Below are 26,113 nucleotides of genomic sequence, written 5' to 3'. Positions count from 1 at the left end.
TTTTAGGTAGTCACCTTCTATATACAAGACTCTGTGCTAAGCTTTGGTATATACAAAAAAAAAGGCAAAAGGTAGTCTCTGCTTTTGAGGAGACCAAAGCTTCCTTAGTGAAAAAAAAATATTGAGGGAATTGAGTGTTTTAAGAGAGCAAGTGATTAATTGTGGGAATTGAGTGAATCATACTGACTTCATCTTGTGACTCAATTCTGGAGCTAGTTCAGTCTCTTTTCTATTTCATAATGAGGGCTGTTAGCTGTCAGTGGGGAAAGGACTTTGTGATTGACACAAGAGATGTGTGGATATTCTTTTTTTTAAGAAAGATTTTATTTATTTTGATTTTTACAATTTTCTCCCATTCTTGCTTCCCTCCCCCTACCCCCCACAGAAGGTAGTTTGTTTAGTCTTTACATTGTTTACATGGTATACATTGATCTAAGTTGAATGTGATGAGAGACAAATCATATCCTTAAGGGAGAAAAATAAAGTATAAGAGATAGCAAGATTAGATAATAAGATATCAGTTGTTTTTTGCTAAATTAAAGGTAATAGTCCTTGGTCTTTGTTCAAACTCCACATTTCTTTCTCTGGATACAGATGGTATTCTCCATAGCAGATAGCCCAAAATTGTCCCTGATTGTTGCACTGATGGAATGAACAAATCCATCAAGGTTGATCATTGCCCCCATGTTGCTCTTAGGGTGTACAATGTTTTTCTGGTTCTGCTCATCTCACTCAGAATCAGTTCATGCAAATCCTTTCAGGCTTCCCTGAATTCCCATCCCTCCTGGTTTCTAATAGAACAATAGTGTTCCATGACATACATACATACATATATATATATATATATATATATATATGTATATATATGACAGTTTGTTAAGCCATTCCTCAATTGAAGGACATTCACTTAATTTCCAATTCTTTGCCACCACAAACAGGGCTGCTATGAATATTTTTGTACAAGTGATGTTTTTACCCCTTTTCATCATCTCTTCAGGGTATAGACCCAGTAGTGGTATTGCTGGATCAAAGGGTATCCACATTTTGGTTGCCCTTTGGGCATAGTTCCAAATTTCTCTCTAGAAAGTTTGGATGAGTTCATAGCTGATGTGTGGATGTTCTTATACAACTTTTGTTGTATAAGTTCTTATACAACTTTTATCTTGTGAGGAAACTTTATTGATTTGTGGGAATTGGGAGAAAGTCCTATTGTATTATGTGAACCTAACCCTGTGTCACTGGGAAACTGGACCCCCTCCCTGCTGACTGGGGACCCTTAACTAAGTACCTACATTATACTGACCAGAAATCCGGTCAGACACACAGATTGATGCAAGAAATTTTTTCACAATTGTGTATCTCAAGCAATTCATGTCTTATTTGAAAAATGATCAAAGAATGACCAATCAGTTTTTGTTTCAATGTTCCTTTGATTGTTTACAGATACTTTGCAGACAACTTCTTTTCTGTTTTCAGAGAATTGTTTGCTGTTTGCTCACCTCCTCCCGACTTGGAAAATTCCTAATTTTTCATCCAATTAGAAATCAGATCATCTAATATTATATTGTTTCCTTTTTACTAATTAGTCTTATTTGATTAGGTATTTTTAATATATAAATGTCTGCCTCTTCTTTATTCAAAGTCTAAGCCTAGGAGATCTTGTCCTGCTTTGTTAGGGAGGTTTCATGCATTGTTTAATAAATCTATATGCTAGGAAGATTGAAATTTTTAGTTCCTTAGTCTTTTCATCTTTTACCCATCCCATTAGGGAGACAACAGGAAAGAAAATATGAATACAAACAGCTATGTACAGGACAAATAGGAAATATTCAACAAAGGGAAAGTACTAAAATTAAGAAGGATCAGTAAAAGCTTATTAAAGGTGCTCTGATTTTATCTGGACTTTGAAGGAAATCAATCAAGTGAAGAGGTAAAAATGAGAAGGGGGAGGTTTCTAGGCAAGGAGAACAGCCAGAGAAAATCTTGAGAGACAAGAGTATCTTACTTGGAGAAAAAGCCCATGAGGGAAAGAGAGGGTGGAGGTGCAGAGTATGAGAAGATTGGAAAGGTAGGGAAAGAGGCTAAATTATGAAAGGATTTGAATACCAAAGAGAGGATTTAAAATTTGGTCCTGGAAGTGATAGGGAAGCACTGAAATTTATTAAGTCCAGGGTGGGAGAAATGACATGCTTTGACCTGTGCTTTAGGAAAATTTAATAGCTTGATCATGGGGAGGGAAAGAGAGTGAGAAATCCAGGATGACTCCTAGGTTGTGAGTCTGGGGGGGTTTGAAATATGGTAGTGACTTTGTAATAGAGAAGTAAAGAATGGGGAAGAATATTTTTGTTGGGGGTAAGGAAATGACTTCAGCATTTTACAAGTAGTGATCATTCTTTTCAGGTTCTGTTTGGTGTCTTCTAGGACCATTTCAAATGGCTTAGATCTAAGCATTGTTCTTCTTATTATACTTTATACCTAGCTATAGCTTTAACTCCAGTTCCCATAGAAATGCCTCTCATTTTCCCCAGGGAATCAGATTTTTAGTTGACTTTTATAGAGGCTCCAGTGGCAATTGAACCAAATGTGTTATAGCTCAAAAATGTACTTCTGAATCCAGAGTCTCTCAGATGATGATGATGAGAGAATTTTCTTTTTTTGATTACTCAAAAAAGTTCATTTTTGTACTCCTATAAATCACAACCCACTTTAAGTGCATTACTGGCCTATACTTACAGTATTTCCTGCTTGTTAGAGTGCACCAGAAGTTATTTTTCATTGGCATAGTTTCTAAGAGTCCAAGGTTGCCTCCATAGAATGTTGAAACAGAAGATTTTGGTGGAGGAGGAAAATCAGTTGTGGTTATGACATAGTCAATAGGCAGAAAACATTTATCAAGTATTCACTATGTGCTAGCAACTATATTAAGTGCAAAGGATGCAAATAAGAAAAAGAAAGACAGTTTCTGTCTTCAAAGAGCTTATTATCTAATAAATAAAACAATAGACCAAAGGAAACTGAAAGGAGGATGGAATAGAATAGTCCCTTTGATGAAGAGAATGTTGTTTGCTGAGTAGAAGACAAGCAGAGCAGCTAACAGATAATGAAGAATCTAGCTGGAAAATTCTGAGTTCTCTATAAGAGAGTCTTTGGGAGAAGTTTATTTCCCCACCCTCTAGGTCCCTAATCACATGAGAGACAATGGAAGTTGAAGAGAAGGTGTTGAGGATCAACCTCCAGGATGAGGTTTCAAGTGATGAGCTTAAGCTGGTGTAAGGTAAGATATCTGTAGAGTTAAAACCAAACAGATATATGTGTGATCCTCTACTCTCTCCCTCACCACATCTGATCTACCACAGAATCATGTTAATTCTGCCTTCCTAATATCTTTCATATATTCTCCATTTTGTCCTCTAACACTGCTATCATCCAGTTGTAGATTCTCATCATTTTATACCATTTTATACAGTATAGTCTGTTTGGTCTTTAATAATAATCTGACTGATTGCCTACTGAGGGGACATTCAAATTAAGCAATGAGAGTGAGATTGCTTCAAATACAATAATTTCTATATTAGCTATTACTATTTCCTTGGGGGTCATGCCTGTTTGATTTACTAAATAGAAAGAGAGAATTTGGGGCCAGATGCTACTTGTCTTGAGAGAAACTTAAGGGCTTCAGTGAAGAGAATTGAGCTTTCCAAATATTCCAGAGCTAAGTGCACATTTGGAAAGACATTACCTCTCATTCTTGTTGACTAAACTTAGGGCTCAACAGAGGGTGGTTTTGTGTGGGTTGAATACAAGCCATTTGTTTCCTATGATATGATGTCATTTGAGAGCTGAGGGTGAGATTCAGGCTCCTTGGTCTGTCCTCCAAACACAGTCAGAATGTCTGAGAGGCAGAATTCCAAATGGAATGCAGCCGTCAATAGCTGGCTTAAGATAATGTTTCTAGGGTAACCCAGACTGGCTGTGATGAATGACAAGCAAAAAACTTGAAAACACTTATAGTGAATTAGTAATGTCTATATTAGTTTTCACTTCAAAGCAATGATATTACTGAAGTCCTCCTCTTCTGAAGGCTCATTATGGTTTTGAGGTTATACTGGGTTATTCCAGGCTCTGCCAGTGATATGGAGGCTTTGGCAGGCTTTGCATATGGGCCTGGTAATGGAATGTATGTTTGTTATCTTCAGACCAACCCAGCCAAGTCCAGAAAGGTTCACCCTTTGGGTGACTGATGGTCTTTTGGCCACCATTTCTTCTTGAAGACCACCTATGAAAGTATAAATATATACAATATATGCATATATTATATATACATATAAAAGACCACATATGAAGATATATATATATATATACACATATACATACATACATACATACATACATACATATAATGCAAAGTTTGCAATCAGCATTGTGGGAGGGAGTACTCATACTTACAAAATTATATCTTCTTGCATTATTGAAGTAATAGCTTACATCTGAGCATCCATAGGATGTGTGAGATAAAGAGGACAGTGATAACTACTTAGTGGTTTTTATGGGAAGGTTGTGCCTTTATTTTTTAGTTGAAATTCTATCTGTTAGGCATGGTTGAAGCCACATCTCCTTCCAAGTGCTTCTATTGCTCCCCTCTGCCTTTAAATTCCTCAAGCACTTATCATTTTTCTGTCTACTGGTAACAAACATATGGTACTTAATCATATGCTATTCAAAGTTATTATTTAACTTTTCCAGCTATGTATCTTGTCTCTCCAGTTCTTCTACAGTATCCTTGAATGAAAAGACTCTGTAGTCTTCTATTCTTCACACAACTTGGCACAGGTTCTAGTGCTTATTGTTTAAAAATGAATTAGTATTTGTTCAATAAATGATCTTTTTATTTCTATCATTTCTTAATTTTCATATGTTCATTCTATATAATATATTTGAAACAAAGGAAAACTACCAGGGTCCAATATCTGCTTCTGTCTTCCTGACTTTTCATGAGCTGGAAGATACTTCAGAGCTCCCCTATGTCAACCCCCTTATTTTGTTAAATTCTAGGGAAGTTTAGTGACTTATCCAAGGTCACAAGGCAGTAAAAATCAGAAAATGGATTTAAACCGAAGTTCTCTGATTCTAAAGTAAGTTTTCTTTCTGCTGAATTCTGAAATAGAGTTCTTTGCCGTGGGATGGCATTGTTTGGGCTTTGTTTGAGGAAATGCTATACTTGCTAATGCCATAGATATTGGAGTGTTAAAATTGGAGTGGATTATAGAATAATCTCTAAAATTTCTGCAGATGGGTGATTTCCTTCTATCAATGCCCATTTTATCAGTTGTTCTTAATGAGTTGTAGCAACCAGTAAAAATCGCAAACTGGGACTTGGTGAAAAGTTGATACTCATTAAATGCTAACTGATGAATTGATTATGAACTTTTTCCAAACCTAGCTAGCTAGATACTAGTCATACAGTGCCCACTGACATATCTGTCCTCAAAATATTTCTGTCTTGGTAGACAGAACTTGGTAGACAGAACAACATCTGTTGTTCAAGGTCCATGAATATAAACTTTAAGGATAATATAAATAGAGCTTAGAGTGGGGTGGGGGGTGACTTTGAAGGCCATTGAGTCCACATTCATTTTATAGATGAAGACATTGAGATATAGTTTATTTATTATTATTATTATTATTATTATTATTATTATTATTATTAGTTTTTTGCAAGGCAAATGGGTTAAGTGGCTTGCCAAAGGCCACACAGCTAGGTAATTATTAGCTGTCTGAGGCTAGATTTGAACTCAGGCACTCCTGACTCCAGGGCCAGTGCTCCATCCACTGAGCCACCTAGCTGCCCCATTGAGACACAGTTTTAAGGGACTCCCATAATCTCAGATCCAGTAAAGTGTCTGATATTGGATTTGAACTCAGGTCTTCCTGATTCCAAGTCAATGAGCTCTCCTATTCTATCCATTGAACTACCCAAAGTTAGGACTTGAGTTGTGGGGACAGAGAGAAAAATTGGAGGTCTGAGTCTTAATTCATTTGTATTGACTTTCTATATTACTCTAAAGTACCAGGAGATTTCAATAACAAAACAACTAAAACAATAACAAATGATTCCTCCATTAAGATCCTCTGTTGATGTTTCATGATGCACAGACAACTCTGGATTTTTAAAGGCTATGTTAGAAGTACTTAGTTGTTATTGAATGGTTACCACTTTTAGTATATGTCCAGTGATGGATCTGTCCCTGATCCCAGAATCATTCCAGCCAAGTTAGGGGTTGCAATCAGAAGATTGGAAATTGAATGACCCGCTCACCCACCACAGTTCACCAAAGATCAAGAATGGAATTTGCTGCTTTTGAAGGGAGCCATATATTATTCACTTCCTTAAGTCAATGGTCATTGCCCCTTTTCCCATTTTCCAAATGCAGAGGACAAGATGTTTGTTCCACCACCAAGTTGATAAACTACCTGAGGAACTAAACAAAATCATGTTAACATTCTTACTATAAATAGAATCAGAAGACACAAAGAATAGGTTATTAAAAGGCTTACAGTTTCTCTTTCAAGAGAGAAATGAACTTGTCTCAGAAATGGGGATCTAGAGTCTAGAGTAAAATGGTTCTGTCATCTAAAGAATACAAGAAACATCATTTCAGAGACATCTTGCCTTCCATTACACCACTGCTTCCATACAGACCACCATGAAGATGATTACAGTTTATGGGCCAACATCTGTTGCACAGACTACAGAAGTAGGAAAATATATTGAAGAAACTGGCAAGATCCTCTAAAGTAATTTGATTTCTGTTGACTTCAATGTAAAGTTGGGCACAAGGAAGGAAAAAAAGCAAAGAATATTTCAGAAAAATCTTGTGGATTTAATAAATGAAGGACATAAAATGATTTATATGTAAACTGCTCAGAAGTCTCATATTTGTATAATACAAATACTTTCTTCATAAAGTGTAAGAAGTCGCATAATGTGGTAAGTACTGCAACACATCAGAAAAAATAAAATAACCTTCTCTCTGGGTATTCAGTCTTTCCTTTCTGTTAAGAAAGTCTCTTTAGAATCAGCTGACCATGTGGAATCAGATCACTGATTGAATAGATTGAAAGTCAAAAATCAAACCAAACCACTACCCAAACTAAAGATAGGATAATGATGAGATGGCACTGTGTACATGATGCAATTCATTTCAGTTCCATTTAACAAGTAACTGAAAGAACTAGTGGGAAATAGCTAAAAGTAAATTCTTTGACTCTGAAGATGCCCATTTCTTAGACAAGTTTAATCAAAATAAATAGTTGCTATAATTAGGAGGCCAAAAAGGTTGAGAAACTGATTGAGGTAGCAAAATGTCTGATCTCTTTATTCTTCAAAAAATATAATTTTGTCGTATGAGATGATTCTCAGGGAGAAGGAAGGAAACATAATACAATGGTGATATAAGAGTAGAAAGACAGCATAGCCAAAATCCAAACTAATTTAGACTATAGGGTCATTAAATAATATTACTGAGGATGAATGTGGATAAAAATAATCAATTTTGCCTCATTAACATTTGGAAGGTAAAATGAATCTGAAAAATTAGCTAAAATCCAACTGAGTTAAATTGTTATTGTTTGTCCTTCATTCTTGAAGAGGATCATGACATCAGGGAGGTGATGCCATACCATGAAAATGAATTGGATATAAGTCAGAAAGGGCTGTGCAAAGTCACCAACCTTACTTTTTTCTCTGGGTCCAGTGACAAGATACTGATCAGGAGTACTGTTGATGGCTCTGGATGCAGTGGGAGAACTTGGTCTTTTTATATTAAGGTCTTTAACAGGTCTCAATTAATGCCCATTCAGTAATTAAGGATAAATGATAAATGGGCAAAGAATTATCTCTTTTACCTAATTTAAAAATCAATCAGTAAGAGATGATACTTAGAAGTCAATAGTCAAAATGAAATAAAAGTGACTTTATAGTCCTACTGTAGAGAAGAATTCTCATCCTTTGTACTGGCTGTATAGTGGGTAGAGTATGATATTTGGAGTCAAAGAACCTGTGTTCAAAATCTGGCTTGATATCTTAGTCTTCATGTGGCTTAAACTACTTTATTTAGTTTTTCTGGACTTCAGTTTCCTCATTTATCAAGTCAAGAGCTAGATGATTTCTATCTCTGAAACCTATGACCACATGACATTAGAATCACCTCTTTTAGGTAAAAACATCACTTGTACAAAAATATTCATAGCAGCCCTGTTTGTGGTGTCAAAGAATTGGAAATCAAGTAAATGTGATTCAATTAGGAAATGATTTAACAAACTGTGGTATATGTATGTCATGGAACACTATTGTTCTATTAGAAACTAGGAGGGATGGGAATTCAGGGAAGCCTAGAAGGATTTGCATGAACTGATGCTGAGCAAGATGAGCAGAACCAGAAAAACATTGTACATTCTAACAGCAACATGGGGGTGATGAGCAGCAACCTTGACTGACTTGCTCACTCCATCAGGGCAACAATTAGGGACAATTTCGGGCTATCTGCTATGGAGAATACCATCTGTATCCAGAAAAAAGAATTGTGGAGTTTGAACAAAGACTAAGGACTATTACCTTTAATTTAGAAAAAAAAAACTGATAACTTATTATGTAATCTTACTATCTCATACTTTATTTTTCTTCCTTAAGGATATGATTTCTCTCTCATCACATTCAATTTGGACCAATGTATACCACAGAAACAATGTAAAGACTGGTAAATTGCCTTCTGTGGGGGTGGGAGAGGGAAGCAAGATTAGGGGAAAAATTGTAAAACTCAAAATAAATAAAATCTTTAAAATGAAAAAAAGATTCACTTCTTTTGAATGCTACCATGTTGGTTCACAGTGTGCTACATCAGAAAGTGGAAATGACTCTTTCAAAGATGAAGTGCAGAACAGTGCCTAGATCTAGTCATGTACATATAGAAGTCTGTGCTGGAAGCAACATAATTTTAAAGTCCCTCATGCTAGGAGGCACAGTGGATAAAGCACCGGCCCTGGAGTCAGGAGTACCTGGTTCAAATCTGGTCTCAGACACTTAATAATTACCTAGCTGTGTGGCCTTGGGCAAGCCACTTAACCCCATTTGCTTGCAAAAACCTAAAAAAAAAATAAAAATAAAAAAAAATAAAGTCCCTCATGGATCAGTTTTCAAGGGAAGGGAAATAATCTAAAAAGAAGGTAAATATTAAAGACTTATCACCATTGTATTATGTTTCCTTTCTTCTCCCTGAGAACCATCTCATAGGACAAAATTATGTTTCCTGAAGAATAAAAAATACTCATCACCACTGATCAATACATTAAAACTTATAAGAGCTATATTTAACCTCCATCTTGCCTTTGAATTGTTTTTTAAAGTTAAGATTTTTTTCTCTCTTTTAATGTGAACACAGTATTATGATCCTTAAGAGACTTTTCATCAATCTTTTCTTTTTAAGATATTCTTGTTTCTTCTGGTTCTTTCCCACTTACACTTGAACCCCTCTTCTCATTTATTGTCCCTTTCCCTTTAGGATTTTTTTATTGCTTATTTTTTCCTGCTTTTATCTTTTCCCTTTTTTCCTTTCAGTTGAGCAGATTCCCCCTTCTTTTCTTCTCTGGTTAGTCTTGTTCATTGCTGCTATTAGTTCAGTTGTTTTTCAGTTGAGTCTGACTCTTTGTGACTCATTGGTGTTTTCTTGGCAAAGACACTGAAATGATTTGTCATTTCCTTCTCTAACTCGTTTTACAGATGAGGAAACTGAGACAAACAAGATTAAATGACTTGCTCAAGGTCATATAGTTAGTGTATGTCTGAGGCTGAAGACATATCTTCTGATTCCAAGCTGAGCACTCTATCCACTGCTCCAACCAACTGCCCCAAGTCCTATTCATTAGATTTTTAAATTTCATTTTTTTTTCAAATCCATTTCCAAAAAGAAATTCTTTCATTTTCTTGTTACTTTAGACTCTCATTTTGCGATTCACCATTCCTATAATTATCTGATCTCTCTCTTTTCTCTGTTCTTCATTCAATCAAAGTATCCAAAGTATCCATTCTAGACTCTCTCTCCTCTAAGTTCTTTCTGCCACTGCCTTGTAGAGCTTACCCACAGAACTTCCTTTTCTATTGCGCCTCATCGTGTCCCTGAACAAAACAATTTATTATAGGTGTTAGAGAGTATATTGCCCCAAATGGGATCCCTTCTCATCAATGATCTATTCTCTTTCTTGTTGAATTTCCCCTTCTTCCAACATTTGGAAATCTCCTTGCCTCCTGGGAGTAGATTTGTGCCTTCCATTCCTCCAGATTCCAGTAGTCCTAGAAACTCCAAATCGCCTCCTCCTGGGACAAGTAGACTTTTTAAACTTCAAGTCCCACAGACCATATCCAATAAGTTCTCATCTTTTTCTTTGATCATCATTATTCACACATAGAAACATTTAGTAGTAGAATACCTTCATACTTATAAATTTTCCTTTCTTTCCCCCCTTATTTCAATCTCTCCTCCCTCCTTCTCACCTACTCCCCTGTAGGTTCTTGTTTTTCTGAAACCAAAGTGATCAGCTTTCATCATTGCTAGTTCTTGATCAAAGCCCAGAGCATCCCATATTCCACTGTCTCCCTGCACCCTTCATCCTTTTACGTACCCTCTCATGTTGGTATATAGTCCCACAAAAGAAGCATTTGACTATAATTGCCTAGTTCTTTCCATAATGCCCTCTTTCTGCCCCTTCACTGTTATCTATACCCAATTTCTACCTTTACCCACCTTGCATATTCAGAAAGAAGTCTTTCATTGTTCCTTCTGTGATCACTCCGCTAAAGCTACAGTTCTTGCCTGCTACATTTATTTATTCCATCAGCATTTCTGTTGTTTGGTGCTTTGGAGAAGCAAATAATCGTTTTCAGTTCTATTTTTAAAAAATGTTTTAAGCTCTTCTTTCATAGTGAATATTCTTTTTAGTAGTGGACATTCTTTTTTTTTTTTTTTTTTTTTTTTTGGTATGTTTAAGCTCAGAATTATAGGATAGGTCACCTGGGCTGTATTGTAAGCTCCACTGCTTTTCAGAACACATGATTCCATTCTCTCCTTTTCTGTAGTGGGTACAGAATAGACTCACATTTATAGAATTGCCTTTCCTTTATATTTCAAGTTTTCTCCTATTGGTTTACAGTACTTGTTTTTTAATTGAATTATTAAATGAAACCACTTTGTGTTTTAGAGTTTTCAACTTTGAAGGCTTCTAGAAATGATCTATAAACTCTTTTAATTGGATTTTTTATCTTCTTTGTTGAGTTCTTAGCAATTATCTACTATTATTTCTTTCATTGTGGTGTTAAGATGTTTTTTGTCCTGTCATATTCTCCTGGCAGATCTATGATCTTTAGATTGTCACTACACATCTTATCTTTGGGATCAGTATGTTTTGTTTTTAGTGAGCATATTTTCTTTTAATGTTATTTATTTATTTGCTTCTCTTCTAAGTTGTCCTTCACTTTTGTGTATTTGCATTTCTAATCTATTCTTCCAGTTTTTAATTTTTTGATGAGCCATTGCTGATTCAGATTTTTTTTCTATTCTGCTCATTTTTGATATGCAGGTCATAAATTTTGCTTTCATAATTCTCAATTCCCTTTCAAACTACTCTTTTAAAACAGCATATTGTAGTTCCTTGATCTCAAATTCTTCAGGGTCTTCTGTCTCATATAGTGTTGATCATTTATCATTATTTTGCATTATTTATTTGTAGATGCCTGAACTTGTTTACTAGATCTGGAGGACATATTTTTTTTTAGTGTTACTGAGAACAATGGCTTTCCTGTTGATTTATCACATTATCTTTGAGGTCTTTGAGTTTTCTTCTTCCAGAAATCTTTGGTGCTTTCAATCTTTCCCCCACTTCACTCACTGACTCGCTCCTTTCTGAATGTGGTTTCCTTGGAGTTGGATTTCAAAGCATCTCAGCCCCCTCCCACAATGAATAATTCACGCTTCACCAATCAAAATCTCTGCCTCAAGTGACTTTTGGGTTGTTAAAGCTGGTACTAGCTGGGTCCTGTGCTCTTTTACTCAGGCTTACTACAGTCCTGCATAGCCCCCCTCATGCACAGTGTACTGCTATGTTGACCTGTTACACTGTCTCCATTCCTTACTTCTCTGGCCTGGTACCAGCAATTCAAAATCTAAATTCCTGAGCAACCTGCATTCAGAGACTTGAGTCATTGAATTGCATTCCCCTCACTGACTTTTTTGCTTTTGAAGGACTGTGATCCATTCAACTATTGAGCCCTGAGCAAATTTCTGCAGTCAAATACTAGAAAGAGGGAAGAAGGGCAAAGGGTGGATAGATCGGTCTTATTTTAAGTTTGTATATATATATCCTTGGATCTACTAGTGCAGCCTCAATGCTGGTGCTGTGGGAGGTGGAGAAGTGGAGAAAGGGTGCTGAGTGAGCTCAGAGTCAGAGATCATCAGTTTTAGAGTTTTGGGATTATTTTTTTTTTCTTCTTTTGGATTCTGTGTGTCCTACACTTTGGAGACAACTGACGTTAATATTTTTGGCATATAATTTCTGTTTTGGAGAGGTTTGAGCAGTTGTGGAGAATAGAGAAAAAAGGTTACTGAGAAGACATCAGGACTTATAAGCCCACATGCCCACTTTCATATCTCTCTGGAATATTTATGAGATTTGTACATAGTGCTTGCTTCGGCAGCACATATATTAAATTGGAATGATACAGAGAAGATTAGCATGGTCCCTTGTGCAAGGATGACATGCAAATTCATGAAGGGATTTGTATATAGAGGTATTTTAAAAAATAAATTATATTTTTATATTTTTCCATTACATGTAGATATAATTTTAGCATCCTTTTAAAAAAGTTTGAGTTCCATTTTTCCCTCCTTCCTCCCTAAAAATGCTAAACAATTTCATATAGCTGATATATGTACAGTCATGGAAAACATATTTCCATATTAATTGTGTTTTTTAAAGAATAGACCAAAAGAAAAAAATTTAAAAATAAAGAAAGTGAAAATAGTAAGCTTCAATCTGCATTCAGTTTCCATAAGCTCTTTCCTTTGGTTGTGCATAGCATTTTCCATCATGAATCCTTTGGAATTATTTTGCATCATTATTGCTGAGAAAAGTGAAATCATTCAGAGTTGATCATCTCACAATGTTGTTGTTGCTATTAGACTATTAGATTATGTCCTATGAATACATAGAAGTATTAAGGCTGTTCTTAATGAAAACATGAAATGGAAACAGTCAAACCTTTGCATATGATTTCTGCAGTAGGTCTTGTTTTCCCAGTTATAGGATTAATTAAAAGTTAGAAAGAATATTATATTATTGCCTGGTGACTACAAAAAGTATTTGACTTAGGAGAGCAAAAGATAACTTTAATATCTTTTCTCCAACCAAAATGTTCCCCATGCAAAATTAAGAAGTTACAAGGTTTGTGACACATGTAACATCAAGATTTTTATATTTTGCCTATCAATATCAAGTGAATCATAAAATAAGGAAACATATACCCAATAAAGATGCTAACTTATGTCTTGGAAGAACTTTTATAAAAAGTTAAATGAGAAGAAAGATTAACTGCAAATGGAGAGCTTCTCCAAGTCCTACTATGTGTTGTTGACATTATATTGCTTACATTAAGAACCAGAATTGTACAAGATCTCTTTAAGAAATCCAAGCTGATTCAGAAGAAATAAGTCACAGGAAAATCCAAAATATTACCCAGATCATAGGTTATAGTTGGATAGATTATTCATTGAATGTATCCAGTAGTATTTTTAAATTGATCTTGAACTTTGTAACTGGATAATGAAATGGGTCTCAAATTGAAGAGAGCAGCTATATTACATTTGACAAATTGTGCAAGACTGTCAATGATCTAAAATTTCCTCCCACTGGAAAGGTCTATCTTTGTGATATTAAAATTTACCTATGTTGCTCTATAACTATAGATTATAGCCCGCCATTAACTAAAAACAATCAGAATTGGAGGAGACCCAAAGGGTGAGGCAAAGATACTTACCAGTTCTAAGCAGGATGCATTGTATTAGCACTAAAAGCTTATGTATAAGAAGAGATACAACATATATCATCAAAGGCTTCTATGAACATAAATTGAAGGAGTTGGTATGGAGAAGTGAATAGAATCCTGGATTTAGAGTCAGGAAGACCTGGCTACAAATCCTATTTTAGACATACTGACTATGTGACCCTGGACAAATCACTTAGGGTTGAACTCTAGGCCTCCAAATTTCCATTCAGTTCTAAATCTATGCCTCTGTTATGCCATGTTAACAAGCATGGATGATGACTGATGATTGGCCTGAATACTACCTACATTGTTGGTACCCACAAGGGATTAAAAGATTCAGAGGAAGAAGCTGCCAGTGTGTGGGCTAGATCATCCTTGAAGGACTGATAGAAAACATAAACCACAATTATACATAATAAGATGATAAAGATAGGCTTGCATCTATATTAGTGGAAAGAATTCCATATTGTTAGCACCATAGTAATATTGAATAAGGGAGATATAAACTAAAATAGTCATAGTAGCACTTTTATGATGACAAGGTACTGAAAATAAAGTAAATACCCATCAATTTGGGAATGGCTAAACAAACTGTGATATATGAACCTAATATGACATTTCTGTATTATAAAAAATAATGAATAAGAAAACTTAGAGAAGTCATGGAAAATCTTACATGATGCATAATGAAGCAAGCCAAAAAACAATAATCACATGGTTAGTGCAGTGTAACTGAGGAAAAAAGATAAAAAGAAATGAAGCTAAACAGTTATTCTAATGACCACGTTTAGCCCAGAAGCCCACATAAGTGGGTGACTATGAATAAACATTGTTACATATACTATCAGACTACATATACTATCAGACTTATGTGATGCTCTGTTTTGTTTTTCTGATCCATTTCTTTTTTCTTTTTCATTGTTTGTTATAAGGGATTGCTCTTATAAAAGGGAAGGGGAGAAGAAACCATTCAGAAATGAATGTGATAGAAAAGCAAAGGCTAAGGAGGAAAATATAGGGGATAATAAGGAGGGAAAGAGGATAGAAGAGGATTTAAATATGGGGGGGGACTCAATTAGGGAATAATTAAAAGAATACTTTGAAGCAGTGATACTCAGTTGATGTTAGATAATATAAATTTATAATGTAATCAGGAGAATTGTGTAAAGTCTCACAGTCCTATTCAATAGCATGTATTTGGAGGAAGTCAATGTTGAGGGTAATACAAGATTTAAATTTGATAAGGAATGCGCAGTGATAGGACAAGGGGGGTGAGGGATTTATGAGGTGTGGACAGTGTGTGGTTGAATTGGCTAACTATAAGTTTGAGTGTGTAGAGAAAGAAGAGTGAAGTCAGAATGTAGAAAAAAGACTAAGAAAGTACTGAGGAATGAAGAAGGTGGAGATCACAATGAGGGTGAAGAATAGGTGCAAGAAGGATGAGGGATAGAGAAATAGAATAAGTTGTTTTTTTTATCAGAGGAATGCCAGAATGTTTGGTAAAGGAAGTGAAAACTTGTGGATAACAGTTGTGTGACTGGGATAGAATAAAGGAATAAGCCATAAGATATATAGTGATAAAAGAACTGGGAGGCTGGAAAATTTGAAGGAGCATCAATATGGATATTGAAGTCCATTAATATAAGGATAAGGATTGGGAAAAAGGGGAAGAAAGTCATGCAGATGATAAGCCTGAGAAATGATAGAGAATGACATGGTGGGGCAGTATGCTTTGGGTGGAAAACTACAAAGGAGGAGAGGTTGATGGGTGATGGGCAAAAGGGAAAAATCTAGAAGTGACAGGGAACAGCAAAGAACATTCTGAAATCCTATCTAACACAAGTGTGTGTGTGTGTGTGTGTGTGTGTGTGTGTGTGTGTGTGTGTGTGTGTGTGTGTAGATATTGTGAGTGAAGTTATAGCTCATACTTGGAGAGAATATTTAGAGTCAATGTCATCTGAAGGAAGCTAGATCTCAAAGCAAGTAGATGGAAAGATTATTAGAAGAATAAATTCAAAGTTTTGTTCATTTTGAAATGAAAATTGCTCTCCTTTGGTCAATGATTTAGTAATATAGGGACAGGAAAAATAGCAAGTGCTGGAAGATGGTCAATCAGTCCTAATAAAAGTTTCTTTGTAACATGAATATAATGAAGAATTATCTTCTAGAAAGTAAGTATTTCTCAGTGATCAAGACTGAGAAAATTACAAAGCTGGGCAACATGACCCAGTTGTCTGATTAATTGAGAGAAGAGAAAGAAACTGGCGTGAACATTCTGTGAGTCTGGAAGTCAAGTTAACCAATATGCATTTTTGGAGGGGTAAATTTTCCATGTGGATTGTCTGGACCAGTGACCCCAAACTTTTTGAAGTTGTGACAGCTGCAATTTGTTTAATTTCATTATGTTTTCCCTCTACATCCTTCTCTCATCTCCCTACACCAATGGATTATATGGCACATGTTCATATTTTAAAAATTAGAATTAATTTAGAACAACATTCTTTGAGGTAATTGAATCAGGGTTCTGCATCCAAGACACCTGTCTTCTTTCCCTCCTCAGTTATCCTTAACCCCAAGGGCAATAATAGTAAAGTAGAGGAATCTATGAACCCAGGTCTGCAGTTCTTGAGCCATTTAGCTTCCCCCTTGGGATGCCTTCATCTGTCTACAGATGATACCCCTAGCCAGAAGAGACCATGAAGAAGCTTCTTAATTCTTTCCTGAAAAGTTCTATTTATTTTCAATCTTTTACTATGAGGTGACAAGAAATTCTGAGTTTCTGTGGGGGAAATTATGTTGACTTCTGGTGTGTTTGTAGTAAGCATTCTGACTTATTATCGCAGAGTCAGGCTGGCCATGTTGCCTCTTAAGAGTTCCAGGAGTGCTCCTGAAGTGTTGATATGTTTCTACTGCAATTTTCATTGACTTGAACCTCTGCTAATTACTAATAAAATTAGCACCTCAGATCTATTCAGTCAATTAACATCTATTAGCCTTTACAAAGGAATATTTATTTGAAAAAAATAGCAAAGACCAGAATATAGACAATTCTCCTACACACAGATACCTCAGGTCACATTCTTCCCTGTAACAACTTCTTCTCTAAGGATAGAAGACTAGGCTTAATATGGTTTCTTCATAGTTCTGTTCATACCATCTTCTTATTCAAATGAGACATCATTGCTGGATGAGTCTTTCTCAAATGCACTACTTAGCAAAGTCCTGAAGGCCACTATTCTTAGACCCTAAAAGCTGGCCTGGCTAGAAATTCAATGTTGGTTTGACTCTTTGTCCTACTGACCCTCAAGTGGCTTGTGGTTCTGAACTTACAAAACTAACAAAGTTGTAGTCTTTTCTAACCTCTTTCATCTAAATTAAAAGAAGAAATGTTAAGGCAAAGAACTAGGGTCTGTATTTATAGACTACATGACCACTTTTGATAGGAAGAGTCCAAGACCTCTCCTCCTACAGCACTGTTTTTTCATTAAGATACTATCAGCCAGTAAATAGTCATACAAAGAAAGGACCAGTTGAAGGCATCATTTCCCAGAAACTCTTTCCTCCCAAAACTCCAAAAAGCCAAAAAATTATGATTCTATCCAAAATTTAGAGGGGCAGAACCCAAAGAAAGACTGAGTGATGCATTTTCCCAGTCAAAAATGACTTATGAGTTCCCATGGGAAAGGTATGTTTCACCAAGACCTGGGGTTGGAAAAAGCAATGGCTGCTTAGCCCAGCCCAGCCCAGCCCAGCCCAGCCCAGCCCAGGGATCACTGGAAACAGCTTGAAGAGGCAGTGAGAGAACTCTGCTACACCAGAATGAGTGTGGAGTGAGGGGCACCAGCTGCAGAACCTGCAGTGAGAATAGGGGAAACCAGTCTGTACCTCCAGAACAGAGCCCACAGACAGTAAGGGAGTCAGGGGAGCCAGCAGAAAACTCTCTGCTCTCCTTGGGGCAGGACTCTGCTGCTTGCCCACACTCAGGTCCAGGTTGAAGTTTGGCCTTCCATACTAAGATAGCAGGGCTTCTCCTCACAGCTCCAGGGCAGAGGAGAGTGCCTGTGGTCATCTACATATCAAAGCACAAGCAAGAGAGCTTATGCCTTTGGAGGAATAAAGGTCCCATAAGAGTGCACAGAAAAAAAAACCCCAAAGTGGGTGTTCCAATAATAGTCAAAAGTTCAGGAAGTACCTCAAAACCAGACATAGGCTAGAGAAATGAGTAAACAGAGAAAAAAGAGGAACACCATTGAGAAATACATTGTCTATGATCCCAAGAAGGATCAAAATACTCAATCTGAAGATGAGGAAGTACAAGCTCCTACATATAAAGACTCCATGAAAACCAGAAGTTGGGGTCAGGCAGTGATAGAGCTCAAAAAAAAGATGTTGAAAATCAAGTAAGGGAGAGAGAAGAAAAATTGAGAAAAGAAATGAGAGCGATGCAGGAAAACCATGAAAAAGGAGTCAGCAGCTTAGTTAAGGAGATCCAAAAAAATACTGAAGAAAATAGCATGTTAAAAATCAGTATAGACCAAATGTATGAAACAGTTCAAAAAGTTATTGAGGAGGCATCTAGGTGGCACAGTGGATAGAACACTGACCCTGGAGTCAGAAGTACCTGAGTTCAAATCTGGCCTCAGTCACTTAATAATTACCTAGCTGTGTGGCCTTGGGCAAGCCACTTAACCCCTTTTGCCTTGCAAAAACAAAACAAAACAAACAAAGAAAAGGTTATTGAGGAGAAGAATGCTTTAAAAAGCAGAACTGGCCAGGTGGAAAAGGAGATAAGAAAGCTCTCTGAAGAAAACACATGTTTCAGATGTAGAATGGAGCTAAAGGAAATGGATGATTTTACAAGAAGTCAAACCATAATACTTCAACACCAAAAGAATGAAAAATTAGAAGAAAATGTGAAACATCTCATTGAAAAAACCAACTGATCTGGAAAAAAAAATCAGGAAAGATAATTTAAAAATTATTGGGATACCTGAAAGTCATGATCAAGAAAAGAACCTTGACCTCATTTTAAAAGAAATCCTATAAGAAAAATGCCTTGATATCCTAGAAGGGGAGGGCAAAATAGAAATTGAGAGAATCCACCAAACTCCCCTGGAAAGAGATCCCCCCAAAAAAGACCCAACCCTCAGGAATATTATAGCCAAGTTCCAGAACTCCCAAGTCAAAGAGAAAATACTACAAGCAGCCAGAAGGATCCAATTCAAATATCGTGGAGCTGCAGTCGGGATCATACAGGACTTAGCAGCAACTACATTAAGAGCTCATAGGGCTTGGAATATAGTATTCTGGAAGGCAAAAGAGCTTGGAATGCAACCAAGGACCAACTACCCAGCAAAACTGAATGAACACCCTCTTCCAGGGGAAAAGATGGACTTTCAATGAACCAGGGGAATTTCAAATGTTGCTATTGAAATGACCAGAGCTGAACAGAAAATTTGACCTTCAAGTATAAGACTCAGGTGAAGCATAGAGAGCAGAGAAGGGTAAAATATGAGGGACTTAATGGTGATTAACTGCATGTATTCCTGCATAGAAAAATGATACCTGTTAATACTCATATGAAACTTCTCATTTAATAGAGCAGGTAGAAACAACTTTTATAGATGCAGCACAGGAGAGAGCTGAATCCGAACATATAATATATTGTAAAAATGGAGTTAATGGCTAAAAGAGAAATGCACTGGGAGTAAGAGAAAGGAGAGGTAGAATAGGCTAAGATATTTTGTACAAAAGATAATTTAAAAAAAATTTTTGACAATGAGTTTTTGCAATGATACAGGACGGGGTAAGGCAAAGGGGAATGAGGGAACCTTCACTCCCATCAGAAATGGCTCAGAGAGGAAACAACATACACACTCAATAGGGTATATAGACATCTAGAGTAAAAAGGACATAAGGGGGGGAAGGGGGAAGGGGGCATGTGGGTGATAGAGGAGAGGGTAGATCATAGGAGAGAACAATCAGATATAGCACATTTTTTTTTTACTTCTTGCAAGAGGTTGGGATTAGGTGGCCTGTTTGGGACCACTGGGCCAGGCAGCTGCTGGGTCTCAGGGGTGGTATGTGGGCTCGGGTCCTCTTGACCCCATGGCTGATGATCAGTCTGCTGTGCCACTCAGCTACCCTACAGCACATTTTAGAAGAGGGACAGAATGAAAGAAGAGAGGAAAATATAATATATGGTAGTGGGGAGGAATGGATGGAGGGAATTACAATCAGCAACAGCAAAAGTGCAAAAATATGGAAGTAACTTTTATGATGAACTTATCATAAAGAATGTGATCCATTGGAGACAGAGCTGATGGAATCAGAACACAGACTGAAAGACAGTTTTTTTTCCCTTTCCTTTCCTTTATTTCTCTTGAGAGTATATTTTTTTTTTGGGGGGGTATTATGTTTACACTTAAACAAGAATATTTTAGTAATGTATAAAAAAATCACTTGTACAAAAAATATTCATAGTAGCCCTGTTTGTGTGGCAAAGAATTGGAAATTAATATAAATGTCCAATTGGGGAATGGCTTAGGAAAAATGTGTTATATATATATGGGATGGAACACTATTATTCTATTAGAAGCCAGGAAGGATGGGAATTCAGGGAAACCTGGAAAGATTTGTGTGGACTGACGCTGAGCAAGTTGAGCAGAACCAGAGGAATATTGTGTACCCTGGCAGCAACATGGGGGTGATGACCAACCCTGATGGACTTGCCCATTCCATTAGTGCAACAATCAGGCAAAATACTTCATTTTTCTTCCTTAGGGATATGATTTCTCTCTCATCACATTCAACTTAGATCAATGTATGCCATGGAAACAATTTAAAGACTAGTAGACTGTCTTCTTTGGGGGGTGGGGTGGGGGGAGGGAAGCAAGATTTAGGGGAAAGTTATAAAAAAAATTCAAAATAAAAATAAACCAGAAAAACACCAGAAAAAAAGAAAGGGCCAGATTCCTAGATGGTTAGTGCCTGTTGAATACACATGCCATACAATTGCAGCCATTCAGAGAGGCACCTAGTCACCATGTGATTAAAGACTGAAATCAGTTGCTTAACATCTCCCCAAGGAACTCCAAGTATGCTCCAAATCTCCCCAAGGAACTCCTATTAAGAACATCACCACAACCTCCTGAAAGTGGTATCCCTAGCTTCTTCTCCTTAAGAATTTGCATCAATGCCACTCCAAACATAATCATAATGACTGGGTTCATTGATCAGTCCTCCATATCCATTATATGTTCATATCAATAAATTTGGATTGGGACATTGTGCAAAAATTATGTGGCATTTCTGATCTGTTCAGATAGCTGGTATTAGAAATTTAAGTCTCACTTCCAAATTATTACCTTTGTAGAAATGTTTGGGTGTGTCCTTGGGCAAATAAGTTAGCTTCTATGAATTTAATTTCTTAATCTGTAAAATGAGGGAATCGAACTAGACAATATCTAGGTTTCTTCTATTGATGACTGAGTGATTTCTTACCCTACTTCCTCTCCCAATATTAAAGATCTGGGTCCATAAATTTCCTCCTCTCCCCACCCTACCCTTTGCTATCCTGGATGTTCTCTTTTCCTACTGGGGCTTTAAAACTGTGCTATTCAGATATTTTTGCATCTGACAGAGCTATTATCGCTTCCCCCCAGAACCATTCCACCAGGATCTAGTACAAACTTGAAATCCTTCTGCATCCTTACAACTACCATGTATTGTTTCTTTTAACTTTCTTTAGCCTTCTTAAACCAAGACTTGTTCTGGGGGAACCTGAAGTCTCAGGGAATCCATACTCAAATACATCAAGAAATATACAGAGATCTTCACTCAAAAAAATGTCATCAAATTTCCCAGGGAATCTGCCTATAAACAAACCTCACAAGCACATGTTCTGGTTCATACTACCTCAGTTTCCACACAGCTCTGTAACTCTATAATCTCTGTTGCCTTCTCTATATGTCTGCCTCTTATTCTCACATGCATTCTTGTTATTTTTCCCTCTCTTCCCCTCCACTATTTTCTGTGCACACTCAATAACACTGCCTCAGATGCTTATGCACTTGACATACCTACTTCACCTCTTACAAATATCAAGAGAATATAGTCTTTATCACCTATCACCAGCTGTGAATAAGATCATAGAAACATTGAAATAGAATTGAAAGGAACCTCAGAGATCATGGAGTTCAGCCCCCTCATTTTACAGATGAAGAAATTGAAACAGAGAAGTTAAATGACACAGCAAGTAAGCATCAGAATTAAAATTTGTGTCTTTTTGTCTCCAGGTCTGACTGCTTTGCAGCCTTCAATTTAGGCTCACTGAAGCTATCTTCATAGATTTTCCAAGTTTAAAAACTCTCATCTTATGAAACTTAGTCCTTTGCTTATCAGGAGGAGACTGAACTTTGAAGCTTAATCTCCTTCAGTTTAGAGACCCATCAGGAACTCTTTGACAGCTCTCAGAGCAAGCAGTATCACAGATCTCTCTTGGCTGCCTTGCTCAGCCTCCCAGACATTACCTCAGACTCTGCCCTGTTTCCTGGATGCATGGTGACCAGTTCAAACTACCCAACCATGCTAGTATTGCTTTGACCAAAGCACCTAACCTCTTGTGACTTGGGATCATAATCCTCTTCTGCAACTTCAGGCCATGTTTCCCAGGATCCATGAACTGGAGACATCTCAAGGTAGTACAAAATCAGATTTGGAAACCATGTCTTTAGAATGTTCCCATTGCACTATATGCTCATGCCTTCCTTCCTAATGAAGGACCATGGATCGCAGAGAACCTAAATAAGAATGATAAAACTTTGAAAACTTTATTAGCAATCTAACCAAATGCTGTTTTAGAGAACAAAGAATAACTACCATTGTTAGATATTAAATATCCAATTTGATGTCTTCTAGAAAAAAACTGACATTTATTGTATATGATGGGCTTATGCTAGACTTTTAAGTATTAATTTATTTCAATTAAGTACTTTTTTCTTCATTGCACTCCCCTCTTTTCTCCTTCCTCATTTGAAAAAAAAAGAAAAGCAAAATATTTTTAATGAATATGAATAGTTAAGCAAAATAAATTCCACATTGGTTAGTCTAAAAACCCACCTCATTCTGCATATTTAATCCAACACTTCTCCTCAGAAAGTGGTTACCAATTTTTGACTTTGAATTTTTCTGGAATCACAGTTAGTCCTTATGTGATCAGAGTTCTTAAGTCTTTTAAAATTGTTCATTTTAAAAATGTTGTTATAGAATAAATTATTCTCCTAGTTTTGCTCACTTCAGTTTGCACAAAAATAATCTTGTTGATCATGTTAGGGAAAGGGAGGGGCTGGAAAGGGAAGAAGGTGCTCTAGTTACCCCAAAATAGCTAGTTCAGTATTTCAGGAAGAAGATAACATGAGATGGATTAGTCACATTTCCGTATTTGCTATTGTACTAAAATTACTATCAAAATTACTATCAAAAATGACAATTTTGCAGAGTGTATGACTTTATACAATCTTTGATCACTAATGGAGAAGCAACAAGATATTTTTAAGGGAATATAGAATCAAACACCAGAAGGGACTTGAGGTCATCAAGTCCTACTGATAATGGGTGTCCATTACATTTTAATTAGACTAGGATAGTTAGTCTAAACAAACAGCATATTCCATAAAAGTAGGAGTGAGTAGTGCAAATATTTTAGTTTTAGTTTTAAGAAGTAACAAAAACAGTACCAGTATTAATGGTAAAATTTTTAAAATCAATATTAGTTTAGTCAAAATAATGAGTAATTCAGAATAGTGTAATTCAAAGTGATTGCTGTTTTCCAAATACAGGCACTGTTGTTTTTGTGAGAAAAAGATAACAGATGGTTCCAACTTGGTTAGTAAAAACATTTTTAATGAATTTTACCCTTATAATTAATATGTTCTTTAAGATTCATCTAGAATTACACTAATAATCATTCAGTTATTGAAAAATAAGCATTTTTATTTTTGAGGAAAATGCACCTTGGGTTATTTAAGATTTACCTTTTCTATATTAATGTTGTACCATGGGTTACCATTGTCTAGGTGCAGGACTAGCAACCCATAATTTTTGTACCAGCAATAAGACATAGGTCAATTTTTCATGGTGCTTGGGTTAGTAATTTGCCCTGTGAATGAGTCTAATTTGTGAAAGGGTATACATTTACCTCTGGAATTAACCTCCTTTTCTCTTGCTGTTCAACAACAGTAGTTTGAACCTTGATACTTGTCACTTAAAAGATTGCTAAAATGTGCTTTAAAGGTGTATATCTTAATATGATCCTGACTCAGAGACTTAATTATAAGAGATAACAGAAAGATATTGTTATTATATAAAGATGTTCTCACTTTGGATGCCAAGGACCATCGTCTAGTGAAACTCTACTGTGATAAACCAGTACCAAAAGAAGCAAACTTAGAGTTCAAGTTTCAACCAGAAGAAGGTAAGAGCAAATGAATAAAAATAGCAAATGCCATATCCCCTTGTTATCAGATTACTATTATCAAACAGATTGTATACTTAAAATATAATACTTAAATAATATACACTTAATATATATATAAATAATAATATATAAAATTTAATGTATTTTGGATTTTTAAAATTAAGAATAGAAATAATGGCCACTTTTTATTGTTAATGTAGCATTGTTTATTAAACCTTTGCAATCATCCAATTAATAACAGACTATAAATGTCTAGGTTATCTTAGATTTTATATATCTAGGGGAAGCTAGGTGGTTCAATAGATAGAGCACCAGCCCTGGAGTCAGGAGAACCTGAGTTCAAATTTGGCCTCAGACACTTAATAATTACCTACCTATGTGACCTTGGGCAAGTCACCTAACCCAATTGCCTTGCAAAAAAAAACACTGAATATTTCATATATCTAAGGATAGACATAGATATATCTAATACCTCTATGTATTTGATAGAGATCTATCTTAGTTATATCTTTTTTTTTAGGTTTTTGTAAGACAAATGGGATTAAGTGGCTTGTCCAAGGCCACACAACTAGGTAATTATTAAGTGTCTGAGACCGGATTTGAACCCAAGTACTCCTGACTCCAGGGCTGGTGCTTTATCCACTGCACCACCTAGCCGTCCCATCTTAGTTTTATATCGATGATATATGTTTTAGATACTGCACCGAAGTGTGTATATATATATATATATGTATATATATATATATGCATCTATGTGTATAAATACAATCAGTATATACATATGGCTATTTGTATGTATAATCATATACATGTATGTGCATGCATTTGGATTAATGCTATGAATTGTCTAAGTACCCAACACAAGAGTATTACAGATGGAAATGATGAAATGTTAGCTCCTTGAAAGAATGGGTTAATTTTTTTGTCTTTATATCTCTAACATAAATTAGACATCAATGCTTGTTGGTTGACAGATGCTACAGATAGACTGTGAACTGGGCCTAAAAGTAAAGAGGAAAAGAAATAAGACTGGATTTCATTTGGGAGATTTTGTACTCTTTTTTAATGACCTCAACCTTTTCCAAAATAGAAACACATCTTTTATACATCAGAATTTTTCTAGTGATTGATAATATCTCAATCTCTTAATAATCAAAATTATGAATCATCCAAAGGATGATAGAAAGATGTGTGATGAGTATAAATGGGCTCAACCTTTTACAATATAGAACCATGGAAAAACATAGAAGATGTTAATGATGGGGAAAAATATGGGTCCATCTATACTGAAAAGACAAATGATTGTATCCATAAGACATGGACAGCCTATATGTTTTATTTATTCCTGTGTAAGGTGAAGAGACTTACAGAAAAATCTCTTGCTTGTTGGATGGACTCATTTTGAAGGATTTGAGCAAAGAAAGGAAATGGACAAGAGTTGAATAGCATGAAAAGGTATGATTTTGTTGTTATCTGTATCACGAGAGGAGCATACCTAATGGGTGTGTTCATAGAACCATCAAAGTAGCAAAGAAAACACTTATGAA

At 36.0% G+C, this 26,113-nt stretch overlaps 1 long non-coding RNA gene and 1 other non-coding gene across 9 annotated transcripts in view; both read left to right on the top strand.

Moving 5' to 3' along the window:
• LOC141503344 (uncharacterized) overlaps positions 1-26,113 on the top strand; it is a 154,199-nt gene that overhangs the window by 4,026 nt on the left and 124,060 nt on the right. For 7 of the 8 annotated variants that reach the window (XR_012472820.1, XR_012472818.1, XR_012472817.1 and 4 more), the window contains exons 2-4: positions 22,387-22,788; positions 24,459-24,563; positions 25,921-26,021. This is a non-coding gene — a long non-coding RNA (uncharacterized LOC141503344). The remainder of the gene's footprint in view (positions 1-22,386; positions 22,789-24,458; positions 24,564-25,920; positions 26,022-26,113) is intronic. The other variant, XR_012472819.1, reaches the window with a different exon arrangement.
• Positions 12,727-12,833, top strand: LOC141503686 (U6 spliceosomal RNA). Its single transcript, XR_012473020.1, has one exon. It is a non-coding gene; the product is annotated as a U6 spliceosomal RNA (small nuclear RNA).

The sequence above is a fragment of the Macrotis lagotis genome, chromosome X (genome assembly GCF_037893015.1).
Source record: "Macrotis lagotis isolate mMagLag1 chromosome X, bilby.v1.9.chrom.fasta, whole genome shotgun sequence".
NCBI classification, from domain to species: domain Eukaryota; kingdom Metazoa; phylum Chordata; class Mammalia; order Peramelemorphia; family Peramelidae; genus Macrotis; species Macrotis lagotis.
The sequence above is the reverse complement of the archived record's forward strand: the minus strand, read 5'-3'. Positions and strand labels throughout refer to the sequence as shown.